The sequence below is a fragment of the Cryptomeria japonica genome, chromosome 2 (assembly GCF_030272615.1).
Source record: "Cryptomeria japonica chromosome 2, Sugi_1.0, whole genome shotgun sequence".
Lineage (NCBI taxonomy): Eukaryota > Viridiplantae > Streptophyta > Pinopsida > Cupressales > Cupressaceae > Cryptomeria > Cryptomeria japonica.
In genome coordinates this window covers 674,151,471-674,172,356 of record NC_081406.1, presented here as the reverse complement: position 1 = coordinate 674,172,356, position 20,886 = coordinate 674,151,471, and the positions used below count along the sequence as shown (strand labels likewise).

At 36.6% G+C, this 20,886-nt stretch overlaps 1 protein-coding gene across 2 annotated transcripts in view; it reads right to left on the bottom strand.

The window, feature by feature from the left end:
• The window catches only part of LOC131060607 (outer envelope protein 64, chloroplastic), a 134,554-nt gene that overhangs the window by 12,384 nt on the left and 101,284 nt on the right, over positions 1 to 20,886 (bottom strand). The gene's annotated exons all lie outside the window — the stretch shown is intronic.

Sequence of the window (20,886 nt, the reverse complement as noted above, 5' to 3'; positions counted from 1 at the left end):
CTTGACCAAAAACCCAAATACTATGAAAACTCAACATCTCGACTTGGCAAGAAAATTCTATAAAAGCTGAGAAAACAAAGTGACATGTACTCATTTAATAGTCAAGGTTATTCAAGATAATACCATAGCACTAATTATCTATGGGAGAACATAAACTTGATTGCCACATATTCACTCTCTATGGGTGCAACAAACATTGTGTTGGGAATCCAATGGCTTCTACATTGGGGGACAATTAAAATGAGCTTCCAAGTGCTATTCATGCATTTTTACTTAGAGGGAACATAATGAACTAAGAGGATCACATGCAAGGGTAATATCTTATGAAATGCAAAAGATGCTTAGCACGGAGGAGATGGCTTTGTGGCTTAATTGTTTTCAATATAAGCATAGTAATCAAAAGCTTCTGCAACACCAAATTTACAAGAAAATAGTTTTTGGAGAGATGGTGAGATGATTGTCTCCTAAACAAATCATGATCATGCCATTCAACTAGTAACAAGGAGACAACTGCTGAACATTGGGCCCTATAGATATCCATATGTACAAAAAAGTGATGACAAGAAGATAGTGCAAGAGATGCTAGAGGAAGATATTGCCAAGCACAATAAGAGTGCTTACTCCTCTCTTGTGGTAATGGTGTGCAAGTAAGACAACATTTGGAAGATGTGTCCTAATTACAAAGAGCTCAAGAAGTAGACATAATAAATAAGTTTCCCATTCCAATAATTGATGATTTATTGCATGAGCTATGGTGTTGCTTATTATACCAAACTTTATCCTCGTTCTAGTTCTTATCAAATCAGAATTAGACATGAAGATGTACATAAGACAACTTTTTGAACCCATGAGGGCCACTATGAATTATGGGAAATGTCTTTTGGACTCACAAATGCACCATCTACATTTCATAGTTTTATGAGCTCTTATCTTCAAACCATTTCTCTGTGAAAAAGGATTGGTAATTTTTTTGACACTTCAATATATAGAAAAACCTAGGAGGAACAATTACAACATTACTCATGCAAGAAGGAAGACCAATAACATTTGAAAGCCATCAATTTAAAGGTAAAAAATCATTGAAGCAAATTTATGATAAACAAATGTTGGTGTCCTGTATGTAGCCAAAAAATGGAGACCTTATGTAATGGAAAGGCACTTCAAGGTAAAGACAGGTCAAGATAGTCTCAAACATTTTTTGAAGCAAACGTCATGATCTGAGCAACGAAAATGGGTCACAAAGATATTGGGATCTGACTTTATACATGGGTACTAGACACTATCAATCAACTCTCCATTGTGGACACACCCAAAGGTTCCAATAGTTGCAGAACACATTCGACATCAGGTAGAAACTTGCTAGTCTCAAGGAAAACTTAGCAATGAAGAAAACACTTTTGAAGTGGGAAATCTAGTCTTTGGTGAGATTACAGCCACATAAGCAAATCTCACTAAAATAATAGCAAAAAGACTACAAGCTTACACCCAAGTAGCATACTCCTTATAAGGTGTTGCATAGGACTAGCAATGTAGCATACAAATAGGAGTTACCTATGTCGACAAAAATATATCCAATTCTCATGTTTCATGTTTGAAGAAGATTATCAAACAAAAAATTGCAACACAAGGTGAGACAGTTGCAACATAAAGTGACTTACTAGAGCTTGATGGGAAGACAAAAATAATTTTGGATCCTACAGGGATTCTTCAAACAAGCACCATGAGGTTGTGGACAAGATCAATCACAAAGCATATGATCAAATAGAAGAACTGTCCAATCAAAGATGCTACGTCAAAAAATTTCACTTTTGTGCAAAAGCATCCAAAATTGATCAACATTGAGGACAACACTTATGTGAAGAGGGAGACATGCTATGCCCTTAATCCAATGGTGTGCATAGTGTTACAACTACGAGTAATCAACTTTTAGCTTCTTTAACTCTTAATTAAGTTATATTATCATTAATATAATCTTTTATGGGTATTTAAGTTGGCATGGGTTGCATCCAAGGCATAAGTATGGTCTATGTAAGAGCTAGTGGTTAGTTTACGATCATATTGCGAATGGTGTTCTTCTTGGAGACTTTTGGATGCTAATCCACTTGAAGTGGCATAATATTCTCAAGTATTATCTATAGCATATTTCCTATTATTCTTTTATGCAAGTTATTTCATTACACCCATCTTCACAATAGCCCTCGAAAATCTGCTTTGAAGTTCATCTATCATGCTCACTACTTCAAGCTCTTTGTCATCAACTTCTTCACCACCACTTACATCCTCAACATGTGTTCTCTTCTTTTTGTTGTAATACCATTCGATGTAGTCTAGGTAGGAGGTCAAATGAAAGATATCCTAACCTAGCAGCTGAAACATTTCTCAAATAACGATCTACACCAATGAAGACAACATCACCATCACATCAAGTTTGATTATAATACTTAAGATCTCTACCATATTTACAACTTTAGGAGCCCTTGGTCTATCCCTATGTGCCATGACTTCTCACAACTTTCTATAGGCCTTTCTCACACCTACAACAAATCCTCTAAAGCCTTTCAAGACATAACTCTACAAGGAAAGCCATCATATGATACTATTTAATGCAATCTAGATAGTGAGTTCCAATGGAAAAAAACCTAACTTAGCAGCCTAAATAGTTATTAGTTGGCATTCTATGCCAAATAGAAACATCACGTGAATTAATACCAAAAATTAGCATTTCAAATCGTTTACAATCATGCCAATAAATAACCTAAACTCTACCTCACAGAAAAGAAAAAAAATACCTTATAGGCCTTTTCTATGAATTGAGATGGATGATAATCTAACTACTTTGTTCTACTAGTTAATCTATGCCTTTCCTATTTTCTAGAATGTCTCTTACTCTGCATGGTTGGCCTTCTCTATTACACCCCCATTTTGTCGTTTTCCTTTTCTTGCTAGCATTTTACCTTTTGCCAATTTACGACACATTTAAGTTTAAGGATGACTTGCTTGTATCTTTGCCTCTACACTTTTGATCTTTGCAGCCATTTGTCTTCATCTTTTAGGCCCCAAATGCCTTTATGGATGACTCAATCATGATCCCCAATCATCAAAGACTAACTATTCATCTTCCAAGAAAATTTGTCTACAAGATAAGACTATAATTAAACAAGATTACTAGAGTTTCAAATTCCTATTTCTTTCTAGACAACCTTTCCACGCCATTTGGGATAAAACTCCCCAACTCCATCTGCTTCATTCCAAATGAAATGGCTTAAGGACTTCATGTCTCAACTGTTAGAAAAAGGCTTAAAAGAATAAATGCAACCAAGAACAAGTGTGCAACAACAAGGATCGTACACATCAACCTAAGAAGCAACAAGTATATCTGGCAAAACATCTAAAGGCGATGCAAATCAAATCAAAATTATTGTGCAACAACTAAAAAAATATTATGCAATCGTTGGAAATCTCGGCACAAAAGTAACCTAGAACAATTATTTGCCTCTTAGTTTCATCCATTTATACTATCCCTTTGGAAATTCATACACAGAATCAAAATTCTTCTACCTGTCTTTATTTGTTTTGGGATGATGCAAGATTGCTTGTGAACCCAAATGCTCCTACCTTACAACCATACAATCAATAATCTACATCTCACTCTCCACTAAAAGCATCAAAGTCCTCACTTAGTTTTGTTGGACATATGTTGTCACTGATGTCAAAGTAACGTTGTCACTGAGGGGGTTTATTGGACATAAGTTATCTGTTGAGTTTCAAACATGTTGCTTATTTCTGTGGAATCTGGAAGGTTGAAGAAAGTATTTTATTGTCTTGTCATGTCAGAGCATTTTGGGTTGCAGCAGTACTCTAAATTTGTATGACTGTGGATTCAATTGGGATATGCCTATTCATGTAGATGGAAGTGTTTCAGAAAGTCTTATTCGAAGTGATTCAGGTATGTAACCCAGATAGTGAGCCTAGTCTAGTAACCTATTGTGACCCACATTCCCTCGTGCTTAGGAGTTATGTCCTGCAATTTGAAAGGAATGTATCTCTACACATATTTTATTAGTATCCAAAGATTCCAGAGTTGTGGTGCAGTTGAACATAATGCTTGTTTTGTCAATGTGGTTATTGTGTTGTTGACAAACCAGGTTCGTGTTTTGGAATGATGAGGCAATGGTTTGATGCTCGTGCTATTAGAGATTGACGTTAGATGTCCTTTGGGACCAGATAGATCCTCAATAGGATTGTGAAGACGTTTTCCCTTGTGTGGAACCGTGTATGAGCTTTTTAGCTCAAATATATTACACATTTGACATGGCTGACTTGTAGATAAATCGGAGGGTGTGTATCCACCGGAGATTGCACGTGGACAACCTTAAGGACCAGATTTAGCTGCCCTGTGAAGCATGTGACACGTTCTTTTGTTTTGAGTAGCACGTGTGCTAATTGGACCTCGCCTATTACACGTTTAGCAAACAAGGTTTTGTGTGGCTGACCTGGAAATGATTAGATATGTATTGGGCCAAATTATGGATGTAATTGTAATTGTAACACATATATAAAGGTGCCTTAGATTCATTTCTAAGAGTAAATCTGAGGTTATAAGTTCATATCATGCAAATTTGAGAATGATGTTGTGTAATATCCGATTTATGTATGTCGTTATCAAAATATCACATGTTGTGTAGGAGAGTGTTTTGAGGTTGATCAAATCAAATGCAAATTGTGTGTTGAAGTTGAAAGTCCTCAATTCATATCATTCTTATTATTGAGACTGAAGTCCTCATTGTCGAGTTGATGCTCAGATCTAGGCATAGAGGATTGGTGTCTCCAATGGGTTGGTGCTCACAAATACATTAGGAGATTGGTGTCTCCTAATGAGGCTGGATTTGGGCAATAGATCCAAGCAGCAATTCTCACTATAGTTTTTCCTATCTTTGTTTTCCACGTATATCTGGTGTTTATTGTGTGAATGTGAATGTATGTTTGTTTATATCCTTTAATTGCTGCATCATTAAGAAATTTGAATTAAGCTGGTTTGTTGATTTCTGCTCATTACCTGGAGATGTTATTAATGGTAATTAATGTTTAATTTGAGTGGAAATTAATGTTTAATGGTCCTTCAATTGAAAGTTGAAATAGGAGAAGCAAAGAGGATTGAAGAAGTGTTGACAAAGAAGCTGCTAAACATAGATAAGGAGTATGAGAAACTAGAGGTAGAGATTGTTGCATTCAGAAACAATCTTGACAAAGCAAAAAATCAGCTGTAGATAAAATTTAGAAAGTGTATAGCAAGATTGGATCAGATTATTGGAAGTCGGAGGTCACTGACTCACTATATATAAAAAACGATAGTGGTTTTACTGAAGAACAAAAAGGAAAGAGTGCAGAAAAATCTTTGAAGTCAAAAGCAATGAATCCGAAAGAAAAAGGATTCAGAAGTTCAAAGTTAGAAGTAGTTGCAACAACTAAAAAGAGTAGAAAGACGAATGATGGTTTTACTTAGGTCAAGAGGCAAAACAGGAGATTCGAAAGGCAAGCACCAAGAGGACAAGGATTAAATACTAGATTCAATCATTCTTTTTTTGTTACTATTCTAATTGCAATCATTTTGGTCATAAGGTTGTAGATTGTACGAAAGGTCCAATTAGAAGAAATAACTTCGTTATCAAAAATGTGTTTGCTCCATTATTTGATTTTAATAACAACGGTCATATTGCAAGAAACTATAGAAGCAATTTTGTGAGTTCATCCGTGTTGGAAATCAAACGAGCAACTCTATTAGTCAAAACAATGACTCAGAAAAGGTTTGGAAGAAGAAACCGGAAGAGCAAAAAATTGAGAAGCCTTTGGTGGCTCAAACAACACTTCATGCCTAAGAGGAGAAGAATTTGTGCATCATTAATAGCGGATGTTGAAGTCACAAATATAAGAGTAAGTTCATGAATTTCAAAAAGTTTGATGGTTGAGATGTTACACTAGGTAACAATTATGTTTCTAGGATTGCCAGAAAGGGTACCTTGAGTCTTAATGGTGGTGTTGACATGTTTTTTATGACAACGTCCAACAGAGAATAAAGTTTTCCAATGATCACTTTACTCTCTCTTGATCAAAGTTTAATTGTATGCTAAGATTGCAATAAGTTCAAACAATTGACTCCAAGGTTTTGATTATGCAACGGACGTGACTTAGTTGGTTGATGTGATATACTGGTAATCCAAGGGGCCTTACGTACACTCAAAGAAGATTAAACAATTTTGCAACTTTCAAGGAATTTACTTGCAAATGATTTAGCTTTGAATGCCCCGTTTTTAGAATTTTTTGGGTTTAGGATATGCAGAAAGTAAATGGGAAGGATTTAGAGATGCTATCCTAATCTAATCTAAATCTAAGAACAAGGAGACCGGGATTGCTCAAGTGAAACCAAACCACACTTTGCTTCGCCACTAGAAGACAACTACACAAAGGCGGTGCAATCTTCAAGGGTTGTGCAGTAATTTTTCACACCACCAATGGACACCATCATAGAACAATATCCACCCAATGATTGAAGTTAGGTTCACACATATAAAAGGCTCAGACTAACCTTGCAAAGTTAATAACAATCAACTACTAACCAAAGGTATGAGAAAGGGTTTGCACTATAAACAATCTCATCAAATCCCATTCATCTAACAAAATGAAGGCAAATCTATTCTAAGTGAAGAGAGCGAGACATGCAGGTCATAAAACAGAACAAGAATACACCATCAAATTGAACAATGTATTAAGTTTGCTACTTCACAACTTATCACAACAATCTCAAAATCAATCTCTCCTCCCTTACAAATGAGGGGGGTGACCCCTTTATATAGGCTTCATGCCTTGGCTATATGCAAACCCTAATTAGGGTTTTTCCCTAAAATATTCCCCACACAAGATGCAACAAGGTGGGAATCTACAATAAATACCCATGATGCTCATACACAATTAATTCCAGCCCATCCAAAATGCATTAAATGCAGCATTCTCTACTAAATATGCCTAACATGCAATGAATATACCCTCCATGCAAAGTTGCCCATAATGTTGTAAATGCTCCGCCATCTTCACATGCAAAAGGAATTTGTCATAATGTCATAAATGCAGCGGCTACATGCAGAAGATGTTTTATTTATGCGTTGACTCGCCTAATACTTGCTCAAAATATTCTAGCAATAAGTATGCCACTACGTCACTCAGTTAAAAGATCCTCATCCAAAAATGGACAACCATTATCTCGTTCATTTATGGCATACGCAATAAATTTGGCGATGACAGCCTCTAATTCTCCTACAGAGACACTTGGCATGCTCTCTATCTAAAACTCCATCAAAGCAATTTCTTCTTCACTCTTGGATAGAATACTTTCCCATTCTGCCACCATCTCATGTGTCCTCCACATTGTGTTGGAAAAGAAAGAAACATTCTCAAAGTGGACCTTGCAAAACGATCCCACGAAGAAGAATTCATGCAATTGAGCCCTTAAGAAATTCACTATCACACTCCGCCTTCATTCAACCTTTTTGCAAACAAGGCCTCAACTGCGTTGATGATCTCCTCTTGTACCCTCCTGATTGAGTCTTTCAAAGCTAAAGACTCCATGTTGAATTTCTCAAAGGCCTCCCTTCAAGTGCAAACAACACAAACCATTGCGAGAAGTCATAAACTTCGTTCTCCTGAATCACCTTCTCGTCAATCAGTGTCTGCTTTGGGACTTTCATTATGGCTCTGAGTCGTGGAATGATCAAGTCCTGATAAACGTGAACATCTTCCCATACACCGTCCGCAACTTCCAGCTGGTTCAAGAGGGCAATAAGTCTACAATGTAGGCTAGCCAAGTATTCAATGAATGTCCCGACTTGGTGAAAACATCCTCAATCCACTCCATGGAATATTGGGCAATTTTCCTAACCTCTTTAGCATCATTAATGGACTCCTTAGGAAGAGGAGGAATAAAAGACGGATCCTCCTCCCTGAGTGGGTGTTTGAAACTCTTTACATACTCGCACAAGGCCCTATTTTCACTCTTCAGCTTTTTGCACTTTGCCTTCATTTTTTGCATCTTTTTTGTCATAGCGAAGGATGACCCTTCAAAGTCTTCCATCACCTACACTGTAGAAGCACCCCCCAAATCAATTTCTCTGATTACATAGTCATCTGGCGTGATCTCATTCTTGTCCTTATCTGTTGCAGGCTCAACTATATGCAAAGTTCGAGATCCGCACTCATCTCTTATGACCTTGGAGAACTTCCGAGCAGCCTTCTTCTCTACGGGTGTATCCATTCTTTTTACAAGATCTTCCAACTCTTGTGTCGGATCTACTCCCCTCTCTAGTTCTTTCCTTAATCTGTCAATCAGCCAATCTGGAGCGGTTGTCGACTAATCCTGAATTTCCATAAGTCCCTGCTCTTGTGAAGCCTCCTCCATCTCTCCAAGGATTGTTTCTACGAAACTATCCTAATGTGGTTCCTCTGAACGAGGAGGAAGTTCTTGCCTATGCTCTCCTAGCTTAGTAGGCCTATGTGTAGCATTGATGCTAAGAACATCCTGCGCAAGTGCATTATCTTGAGGTTGACTTCCTTAAGTCCCTTGTGCAAACATTTCCACTTCTCGTACACTGGAAGAACTGGTTGGGGATTGGGCTTCTTCCACCCTTGCTCTTTTCTGCTATGGTTCCTCCTAGTGGACTTCCTGCTGAACAACTGGCTAAATTTCTAGTTGACTACTTGGCTGAGCGTCTTTCCTTTTCTTTGTCCTATGTCTCTTTGGAGCGCTCTTTCCTTCACTAAGTCATTCTTTTCCTTGCTGAATTTCTCCTTCTTCAACTTGAACCTGTGACGATTCTTCTGTAGCCTCACTATGGGAATCCAAATTTCCCATTAACCGGTAGCTCAAGCTAACATTCTTTTCCTTCAACACCCACACATGCTAATCAACCCATTGCATGGTGAGCTTTAGAACTAGCCTGGCTAAAATATCTAAGTCATCAACCTCAGGTTCTAACCAATTCAGCAATTGGATGGGTTGGTCCATGATCTTTCCAAACTCCAGTTGCACCACGTTTGTACCTTCCTTCACCTGATCTGGAACTTGTACTATTTCACCGATCCTAAAAATGTTGAGGGGCAGTCTACGAAACATTCTCTTTCTAACCTCAAGGTTGTCCCCAACACTAGCCCAAAAATCTTCCAAGTGAAACTTGTGCAAAAACTTCACTCCAACAACTTTCTTGATTTTACGATATGGATCATAGCAAGACCTGGGTGTGTAGAATGTCAATTCCTCCACTGCCTTTTCAGTTGCTGCCAGGTTGGGACACAATTCTGCATAGTCACCAAGGACGACAGGGAATTCGATGGACATCTTTCTTTTCTTTTTCTGCATTTGATCGTAGGCTGTCAACTGTCTCATAAGTTCCAATAACACCAGCTTATCTGGTGGATATCTTGGCAGCTTATATGGCTGGTAGGAAAATCCATGTGTCCTGATGTAAGTAAACTTTGGAAACTGCAAGAAAATGGCTCCAAACTTTTGCACCAATGCCCTGGCTTCGGGTGACACTCTTGTATAAAGCTGATTTTGCATCAACTTGGTTAAATACATGGTAAAGGTATCATTCACCAACTTTAATGAACTAGTATTGTGTAGGTGCAACTGAGGATAGCACTCATGGACTTTCAGTTGTGCCAGTTCGCATCCCATGGGCCGATTTCCCGGCAAACCATCGAAGCCACCCATCCTTGCAAGTGAATAAATCACATAAGAGCTCATACAGAAAAATTGGGTCTTCTTTTCCTTTAGATCTTTAAGTTGATCGTGCACATAGCGGCTGATTAATCTGGCCCAATCCACTAGTCCATTGGCATTCATGACTTCGCCAATGAAGAGAAACATCCACTTCTCAAAATTGATGGTATGTGAACACCTCATAATTCTGCTCAACATCCTCATCAAGTCCACATACTCTTGCTTGAATTCAAAAATGGTGAGTTGCTTGGGCATCTTGGAGATGTGAGGCCTTGGCTTCTGCAACCAGCTCTTGTTGATGATTTCCGCACATCTATCAGGACCTGCATTGTATACAGCCTTAGCTCTCTCCATAGTCATGTAAGTCATGGAATGATGAGATGGAATCCCAAATGTTTCACCAATAGCTTCCCAAGTCAGGTTAGCCAAAAGTTTGCCATTCTCTGCTGAAATAGTTCTTCTCTCCAAGTTGTAGTAATTTACGCAATCCAGGATCAACTCCGATATTGAATAGGAGGAAAGCCTGCTGCTGCAACAATTACGCTTTTAACAATCCTAGCAGCGATAGGTGATGGATTATGTCCAGCTGTCCCAAACATCGTGATCCAGAAAGCAGCCAAGTTCAAAGTCCCTAAATTTGTGTCGCTGATTTCTTTCCACCTAGACACCATTTTGGATTCCAGAAGGAAACCTTTCATCTAAACCTTGATTTGTGCCTGTCTGAAAATAGTCGTTGCTTTACTTGACTTCGCCATTCTTCCGCAATCAACTTTTGAAGAAGGAATAAAAAAATTCTTCGAGCCCGATTCTTGCTACTTCTCTCCAACTTTAACTCTCTCCAAGTTCGCATGTTAGAAATGAATTGCTCTTGCACGTTTATATAGAATTTCTCCAACATGCTACTAGGTTGACAAAGGTTAATTTTGGTAATTATTTTAATGATCCATCATACTTTCCTCTCCAAGACGCCATGCAAATGGGTCCCGCCTTCATAGATAAATTTCAAAATGGAATTTTCCATAAATGCCTTGAGTTATGCATCATAACTTGGAATATTCTCTTCTTTGTTGCCAACTTGCTGATTTTTCCATTTTTGAATTTTAGAAGGATATTTGAAAGAATTACTTAAGATTTTTTACTTTTATCCAATTGGCAAAAAACCCTAGGAGAGAGAAAACTTTAGGAGAGAAAATTTGATTCATGAAGAATTTTCTCGAAATTTAGAATTTTCGTTGCTCTGGAAGAGAAATTTCACCGATTTTCCATATCTCCTATGTTTTAGGAACCTTCCAAAATTAGGGTTCTAGGGTCCAGGACTGAGAAAATTCTCTCACGAATCCAAATCTGAAAAAAATTTAAAATTTGAATGAGTTTTGATGCCTAAAAATGGATTTTTTTTTTATAAAATTCCGAGGGGAATTTTTCTTTTCTCGGTTCTTCCTTGACCTTTGAATTTTTTGCCTTGGAATTTTTTCTTTTCAATGCTAAGTGAAGGAATTTTCACTTCTTGTTTTTCCTTGACCCCTTGGGATTGGTGCCACTGCATCTCCTTAGGCACTAATTCTCTATAGAGAAGGAATTTTGACCTTTGCACATTTCCATGACCCTATCTCTCTAGCGCTGCCAACCTGACTTGGGCGCTAAAACCCTAAGCAAGGAATTTTGGAGTTTTTCAATTTTCCATAGCAACCATATTTTGGTGCCCCATGACTGACGTAGGCGCCATTTCACCCCAATGGAGGAATTCATCCTTTGAATGCTTTTCTCTGATGCCTTGGTTTCAACGCCCAACCTTCGACTAGGGTGCTAATTCACCTTGATGAAGGAATTATGTGTTTGAGGGAAGAAATCCATGACCTACCTTCTCCAGTGCCCTGACATGGACTTAGGCAATAAATTGCCATTGAGGAGGATTTTTTTTATTTTGAACATTTTCCATGATCTCCTCATTTTAGCGCCCATCACTTGACTTGGGTGTCAATTCATGCTTGTGATGAAATTTTCAAATTGAGCATTTTCTCCTTAGTCTATATCTCCATTTGGCGCCTTGCCCAGGACTTGGGTGCTAAAACACCATGGTGAAGGATATTTCAACTTTTTCGTTTTTCCATGGCACCATCATTTTGGTGCCCACCACTCTCCTTGGGCACTAATTCGCTTGGGTGAAGGAATTTCCATTTTTTCAACTTTCCTTGACTCCTTCCTTTCAGCGCCCATACCTAACTTTGGGCGCTATTTCTTCTTGAGCAAGGAATTTGACTTGCTTCTTTCCAGACTTGGTCGATTTTTTAAACATTTCCGAATCGGGATGCCATATCTAGAATTGAGGAGATTCGTTTGCCAGACTTAGAAGATGTTCATGCTTTGCACTTTTGGAATGGATGCTCCATACTTAGCCATTTTTTGATCCATTAGCCTACTTTTTCGAATTTTTCGGATTTAGAAATGATTAGGAATGCTCAGTCTTCAATGTTTGCCTATGAAGAGCCTGCCAAAATAGACTTTTACAAAAATAGAAAGTGTTTCAAAATGTTAGGATTAGGGCAAAACAGGATGCAAGGACGCTTAATAAAAATAGAAACTTACTAAAAATGGAAACTACTAAAAAAAGAAAGATTTATTTTTGGCAAATTAGACCAATCCAGGAGGCAGTGAAATCCCTAAAAAATAGGAACTTTCTAATAATAGAAAGGTGCTCAAAATTTGCTCAAATTTCACGTGCAGGTTCCCTAAAGGCCCCGATTCCAATGTAACACTCTGTTTTTCCAAAACCCTAAAGGAAAGGCCCCAAATTCAAGTCTGAAGGTCAAAACCCTAAAACAAACAAAACATGCACTAGACTTACCCAAATGGACAGAACTGTTACATCATACAGAGAGATGAGAGTTGGCTTTAGCACATAAGGTTGGCACATATCACAATTTTGATGATCTTGTGAGAATTACCTCAAAAGCAATGGTGAGAAACATGCCTAAGATCAAGAAGCCTCCACCTACCAGTTGCAACAATGTCATGAAGGAAAACATACAAAGACCAAATTCCCTACAAAGGAGTATTCTACCACAAAGTCATTAGACTTTATCCATGTTGCTCTATGTGGTTCTCTGAGGAGAAAGAACTTACAAGGTGATATGTATTTTATTATGCTTACTAATTATTACTCAAGGATGTCTTGGATTAGTTTTCAAAAAAAGACACCAGATGCTATTGAGAAGTTTAAAGCTTTTAAGGCTTTGATTGAGAATGAAACCAATAGAACAATCAAGTGTTTAAGCTCAAACATAGGAGGAGAGTTTAAGCCCAGATTATGTTTGTAGATTGAAGAAGGCTTTATATGGACTCAAGCAAGCTCCGAGAGCTTGCTATTCCGGGCAGACTAAGTATTTGGCAATTTGCAGCAGCAAGGCTTCAAGAGAGGTTGTGCAGACGACTATTTGTATATAAAATCAAATTGTGATCAATTGTTGATTGTTTTGGTTTATGTTGATAATATCATCTTTGGAGGAAGAAGTGATGATATGTGTGGGTAGTTTCGCGATGCAATGCAAGGCAAGTTATCTTTCTTTCTTGGTTTACATATTTCCCAATCAACAAAAGGTATATTCACTACTCAAACCAAGTATATAAACGAAATGTTGAGCAAGTTCAAGATGGAAGACTGCAAACTAGTAGGTACACCTATGGTTACCAAGTGTAAGTTGAATAAGGATGATGATTTTGCTTTGGCAAATCAGACATTCTACAAATCAATGATTAGTAGTTTGTTGTATGTAACCGCATCTAGACCAAGCATCATGCAAGCAGTTGGAATGGTTGCTAGCTTTCAAGCAATACATAAGGAAACTCATGTAAGGTTGTGAAGAGGATTTTTCAGTACTTGAAAGCTACAATACATTTTGGTTTATAGTATCCTAAGAGTGATAGATTTTGCTTTATGGTATCCTAAGAGTGAGAAGTTCAATTCGATTGCATACGCGGATGCAGATTGGGCTAGATGTATTGATGATTGGTATTAGAATATTTAATTATATTTTAGTCACCTATATTTAGTTCCTTGTTTAATGGTCATTTAGCTTTTTAGTTAATTGGCTTTTAAGCTTTATTTAGCATTTAGCTTTTTCTTTTTAGTTAATTAGCTTTTAAGCTTTATTTAGCGTTTGGCTTTTTAGTAGTTCACTTTAAACGACTTGTTCTTAATTTAGAACGTCGTCCTTGTCATCTCTTTATATACGCTTGTATATTGTCGAATAGATTATCCGATTATTGAATCATTCATTCAATTTATTTTTCATGGTATCCAAGCGGGCCGATGGGATTCTTTAAAGTTTGGCAAAATTTTTATTAAAAATTCATGGCCTTCTTTCTGGAATATTTTCCAGATTTTATTATTGTTTTTTTATAAAAAAACAATTTTGCTTTTTTGAAGGCTTTTTGAGGGTTTATGGTTCGTAGGCGAATTTCTTTGTGCTAGGCAGCAGTTCATGTTTTTTTTAGGGTTCTAGAGATTTCCGGGCTGCAACCTGGAGGTTTTTTTTTGCAGATAGAAAATTTTCCTAAGATTTCTGCAATTTTCGACTAGGGTTTTGACCCTTCAATTCAAGTCGAAATTTTATTCTGGTTGCAGATTCTTGGCGGGTTCTTCGAGACCTCAATTGGGTCGTTGTCAGATTTTTGAGTTGTCAGATCTGCATTCTGATTTCAGATTCTTGGTGGGTTTTTCGAGAGCTTTTCTGGGTTGGTCTCAAATTTTTCTAGGTGCCTTGTTTTCCGTGCCTCAAATTTTGTGTTAGCGAATTTGCCTTGGAATTTAAAAACAGTTAGCGATTTTTGCTAATTTTGTGGACGTCAGGAATTTTGGTTTATGTTGTACATCCGGCCTAAGGTTTTTAAGTTTGCAAAAAATTTTAATTTCTGGGTTTCTTCCAAACCTCAAAATTTGTACCTTGGAATTCGTGCCAAAATTCTCCTCCAAAGTTTTATGTTTTTTCAATAGCTGCTTCTATTCTATTTCCGTGATGGCATCTTTGACCAGCATCATGTTGGAACACAGACAGAAGTTCAACGGCTGCCACAACACCTGAAAACAGTGCATGTTCAAGAAATCTAAATATCGTTGCCTTGATTAGATTGATTTAGGCCAGACCTCGTCCTACAGGTCCTAGGGCTTTCACATTTTTTTTCCTCTAAATTTGTTCGCAAGGTTTAGAATTTTTTTCTTAAAAATTATTATCTATCATCTATAAGATTGCGTGGGTTTTCTGATTTTTCACCATAAAAAATCATGGGAGGGTTTTTTGCTTGATTTTTTTCTCAAAAATCAGGGTTTTACCACATGATGTTGTCTAGTGTTTTCCAGCATGATGTCCAATGTTTTACCACGTGATGTTTGGTGTCTTACCACGTGGTGTTTTGGGTCTTGCCATGCGAAGTTTCAGGATTTTGTTCAATTTTTTCCACAAATATTGTTTCAAGGGTTTTTACCATTTTTTTCCACAAAAATGATGATTTGTATCTTCAGTTTTGGAGGGTTTGCCAATTTTTCATCAAAATCATGGTTTCAAGTTTCAGTTTGGTTACCCAACGTCGGGTTGGATGGATTCTTGTATTCTTGGTCATTAACACTTTTCAGATCCAAGGAGGGTCTCCACCGCAGCAAAGTGTTCTTTTCATTTGTGATCAAAAGACTACAATGTCTTTTGTAGTGTAGTTAGTAGATAGAATGACCATTAAGGGTAGAATATTTAATTATATTTTAGTCACCTATATTTAGTTCCTTGTTTAATGGTCATTTAGCTTTTTAGTTAATTAGCTTTTAAGCTTTATTTAGCATTTAGCTTTTTCTTTTTTAGTTAATTAGCTTTTAAGCTTTATTTAGCGTTTATCTTTTTAGTAGTTCACATTAAACGACTTGTTCTTAATTTAGAACGTCGTCCTTGTAATCTCTTTATATACGCTTGTATATTGTTGAATAGATTATCCGATTATTGAATCATTCATTCAATTTGTTTTTCATTGGAAGAGTACAAGTGGAGGAACATTCTTTCTTGCTAATAGTCTGGTGTCATGGTTGAGCAACCAACAAGATTCGATGTCCCTGTCTACTGCAGAAGAAGAGTACATTGTAGCAATTTCCTATTGCACCTGGGTATTATGGATGAAGCAGAATCAAAAGGAGATGAAGGTAGAATTTGGTGAGCCCATTTCAATTATTTGTGACAATACAAGTGCTATCAATATATCAAAGAATCTAGTAATGCATTCAAGTACAAAACACATTACAATTAAGTATGAGTTTTTGAGAAAAAAGGTTGTAGACAAAGAGGTGAAATTGGAGTATGTCGAGACAAAGCAACAAATTGCAAATATTTTCACAAAAGCCCTTTCTAAGGATACTTTGAGTGCCTTCGAAAGAAGTTGGGAGTTGTTTCTCCCTCCCCTTGAATAAAGAGGAAGTACAAGTTGAGGGGGGGTGTTGACTCCCTTCCACAAGAAAGCTTGCCAATCTTCTGGAGTGTTTCAAAAATGCTTGTGCTAAAAACAAACATATCAGAAGGATCGTTGATCTATGGACTAACGGAGAGTACCCAAAAGATAGTTTTCTAGATTAAGCAATCAGCTAGTATCAAAAGGGAGAAATGGACAATTGGCCTTTGCCATTGATGTCAAAGGGGAAGAAATGGACTCAAAATACTAACAATTCTATGAGGCAATTATTTCACTTAGGGGGAACTCCCGATCCTAACATCTTGGATTTATCAAATTTGTGTTGATGTTCCACCAACATTTTCTTGTTTGCCATCAATGACAAAGGGGGAGATTGTTGGACATATGTTGCCATTGGTGTCAAAGGAATGCTGTCACCAAGGGAGTTTGTTGGACATATGTTATCCATTGAGTTTCAAACATGCTACTTATTTATGTAGAATCTGGAAGGTTGAAGAAAGTATATTACTACCTTGTCATGTCAAAGCATTTTAAGTTCTGGTAGTATTATGGATTGATATGATTGCGGATTCAATTGGGGTATGTTTGTAATATCATGATGCATCAATTCATGTAGATGGAAGTGTTTCAGAAGTCTTACCTAAAGTGATTGAGGTATGTTACCTAGACAATGAGCCTAGTCTGTTAAACCTATTGTGATCTACATTTCCTCATGCTTGAGAGTTATGTCCTACAGTTTGAAAGGAGAGTATGTCTATACATATTTTATCAATAAACAGAGTTTTAAGAGTTGTGGTACAGCAAAACATAATGCTTGTTTTGTCAGTGTGTTTACTATGTTCTTGGCCAACCTAGTCAGTGTTTTGGAATGATGTGGCAGGGATTGATGCCTGTGCTGTCAGAGATTAAGGTTGGATGTCCTTTGGGACCAAACAGATCTTCAGTAGGATCTGCAAGACGTTATCCCTTGTGTGGAACGGTGTATGATCTTTTCAGGTCAGATCTATTACATGTTTGATATGACCAACTTGCAGATGAGTTGTAGCAGGTGCGTCCATCAGAGATTGTGCATGGACAACCCTTGGGACCAAATTAAGCTACCTTGTGAAGCGTGTAGCATGTTCTTTTGTTTCAAGTAGCATGTGGGCTAATTGGACCTGGCCTATTACATGTTTGCTGAAGAAGGTTTTGTGTGGCCAACCTGAAAATGATTAAATATGTATTGGGCTGACTTATGGTTGTAATTGTGATTGTAAAACATACATATAAATGTCTTCGATTCATTTATAGTTACTTCAGAGGTCACAAGTTCATATCATGCAGATTTGAGAATGATGTTGTGTAACATCTTGATTTATATACACCATTATCAGAATATCATATGTTGTATAGCAGAGTATTTGGAGAATGATCAGATCAAATTCAAACTGTGTTGAAGTTGAAGGTCCTGAATTGATATCATTCTTATTGTTGAGATTGAAGTGCTAGTCATTGACTTGATGCTCAAATCCGGGTATAGGGGATTGGTGTCTCCACTGGGTTGGTGATCACAAATACATTAGGGGATTGGTGTCTTCACTAGGTTGGTGCCTACTCAATTAATTTAAGTGATTCATTATTTTGTAAGGCTAGATATGGGCAGTAGATCCAAGCAGTTATTCTCACAATGGTTTTTCCCATCTTGGGTTTCCACATATATCTGTTGTTTAATGTGTGAATGTATATTTGTTTCTGTTGTTAAATTGCTGCATCATTAAGGAATTTGAATTAAGTTGGTTTGGTGATTTATGATCATTACTTGGAGAAGTTATTAATGGTAATTAATGTTCAATTTGAGTGGAAATTGGATATACTTATTCACCTCCCCCTCCCCTCTCAGTATACCATGTGTCCTTAAGATTAATAAACCACAAGCAACCACGGTGACACTCCCAGTAGTTACATCTTGTGTGCAAGCCTCCTCATTCTCTAAAGTCACTATGGCATGTCATGCAACAAAAGCATCCAAATCAGCACAGTCAAAGGTTACATCCCAATTCTTCATCATCCCTTGTTTATAGTCAACTTATTTGGCAAGATGCACAAATTGCAATATACATAGACCAAAACTTCTATTTTTTTGTAGCCAACCAATTGCATTTACGAAGTGGATAAAAAAGCATGTAATATACTTTCACTCAACAAAAGAACTCGCCATTAATTCAAATTGGAGATTGTAAATACAACATTTGCCATTATAATACATTATATATATCTACAAAAGAATAGTAAGAATCTTTAAAAATTAAAATGCTTATTTGCGATCGAATTTGATTATAGAAGTAGCAGGAAAACGAAACCTTGCCAATAGAGGTTGTTTCGTCCTTGTATGTGTCTCAGAGAGACGTAAGATTGAGATATTGCGGTGAATGAAGCTACCAAACTCATTCATAACAGCATTCTCCAATTTTAGATAATGAGAAGATTAATTGGAATGCAGCCTTGTAACCTTCAATGACTTCGTCCTCTCTATATGGTCCCTCTCCTATGCAACAGAAGTATATTGTGTTATAATATCTGGGAGATAATACATACACAAGAAGATGCAAGGATGTGATTTTGTTCCAATGCTCAATAATGTTTTTTACGCCTTATTATAAAATGCTTTTATGGATTCATTCTCTTTATTTGTTATTATGACCCTTATTTTTTAATCATGGAGTCCATGCCATAATATATTTCATACAAATAAACCAGCTTGTACTAACAAACCTAATAATAGTCATGATCAGCTTAATGAAAGTCAAAGGATATTCCACATGATCCCACTATGTGTCATCTAGGATGAATTGCTTGAACTTCTAGGCCCTCTATGAATTTGCCTACCCCCACACTCCATTGGTTGCTAATTGCCCATTGCCTCGTTTACCTTCACAAGTCATTTCAAGATGATTGTACATGATGCGAATTGATTCTTCGCAGCCTAATATAGCGTAAAAAATAAAAAATAAAAATCTAAAAAATTGTCATAAATCTACAATTAAAATTTGATTACAAAATTTTAAAAATATTCAAAATAAATATTGAAATTTCATAAACCCAACTTTAACATTTCCAAATTGGATAAAGTCCTAAATATGCCTTATGACATCCAATGGTTTGTCACAAATTTAAACCTCCTCACCCTCTGTGTATATTTCTTTCATAAAACCTTGTTACAATCTTCACCCAATTGATGGATTGGACTTTTAGATGTTGTTCAAAAAATGTGTGCATCTTTCCTCAATTCTAACATCTTCACCTCTACAATTATTTGCATTGTCCATTATGACTAGTATAATGTTTTCAACAACCACAATTCTCTATGGGCACAATGAAGATTTTGGAAATGAAATTCGCATCCCTTGCACCTCACAATCAACCACCTTCAAAAACATTGTCCCTTTAGGAAGCTATGCAATGATATTACTTAAGCATCTAGTTTCTACAATCCTTTCATCCAGCAGAAATGATGGTCACTCCTATTTCATCCCATGAACCCATGTTTGTTTTTAGTGGTGTATCTACACATGTTTTTATTTTACCAATAAAATAATGTGCACCTTTTCATACCCAAGATATATGTAACCAAGCATGTTTGACTAATTATCATCACAATTTCCCTCTAGTATGGTGATCTCACTAGGTTGAAAGGAAGCTCTGAGGCATAAATGCGATGTGCAATAAGTTCACATGCATTATTCCTTGCCTAATTATGGAATGTCTTCTCCAATGGGCCTCTTTTGCAAGAAAGATTGTGATTGTCTTCATGGAAAGATGATTTCACAAACAAAGGATGTGGGCCAGCCACAACTAGAAATGTCCCTATAGGTGTCTTACATAATCTTTTGTTCGCAAGAGGATGACGTCTTGATTTTTCTCTCATTTATACCATAAATTTCTTCTTGCTCTCTATCATATAACATTATCTATTCCTTTGGCAACCCCTTTTTATTTGGCCCTTACAAAAACTCTAGCACCTTTGCCAATCGTAGCACGTAGGAGAACTTTCACTCAACTATACAATAGTAACTACAATGCCAAAGGAAAACCCTGTCTCCTATATATTGATCAATCATCCTAACATATTTTCATAGAGATAACGATTGATCATATTTTAAGAATATATCTATCCCTCAGCCAATAAACTAAAACTAGCAACCATTCTATATAGATTCCTATTTTAAGGAAAACTGATTTTTGTAAATGTAAATCTAACCCTAAAGTACGTTCAACTTCAGAAAAAAACTTGAACAGAACCTTACAATACATTTGCAAGTAATGAAAATGATTAAAACTTCAAAAAAAACATTTTAAAAAAATATTATAACTAAAAAAACTTAAAAGAAAATCTGAAAAACCTCACAAAAATTCTAAAAAAAATGAAAACGTCTCAAAATAAACTTACCTTTGACTTTGTGCAGCGAAGTTCCCTCTCATAACACTTAGTAAAAATACCCTATGCCTTCACAAAACTTGATCTTCCAAAAAGAAACCAAAAATCTTCCAAAATGGAAAATTGCAACTTGGAATAATATTGGAGGTTTTTGTGTCTTTTGTTTGTCAACTTGACTATTTTAAGTTTTTAACCATGTTTTAGGGTTTCAAAAAAAAATTAGATTCACTTTATGACAAAAAAAAACAAGTTTTGTTTTTAA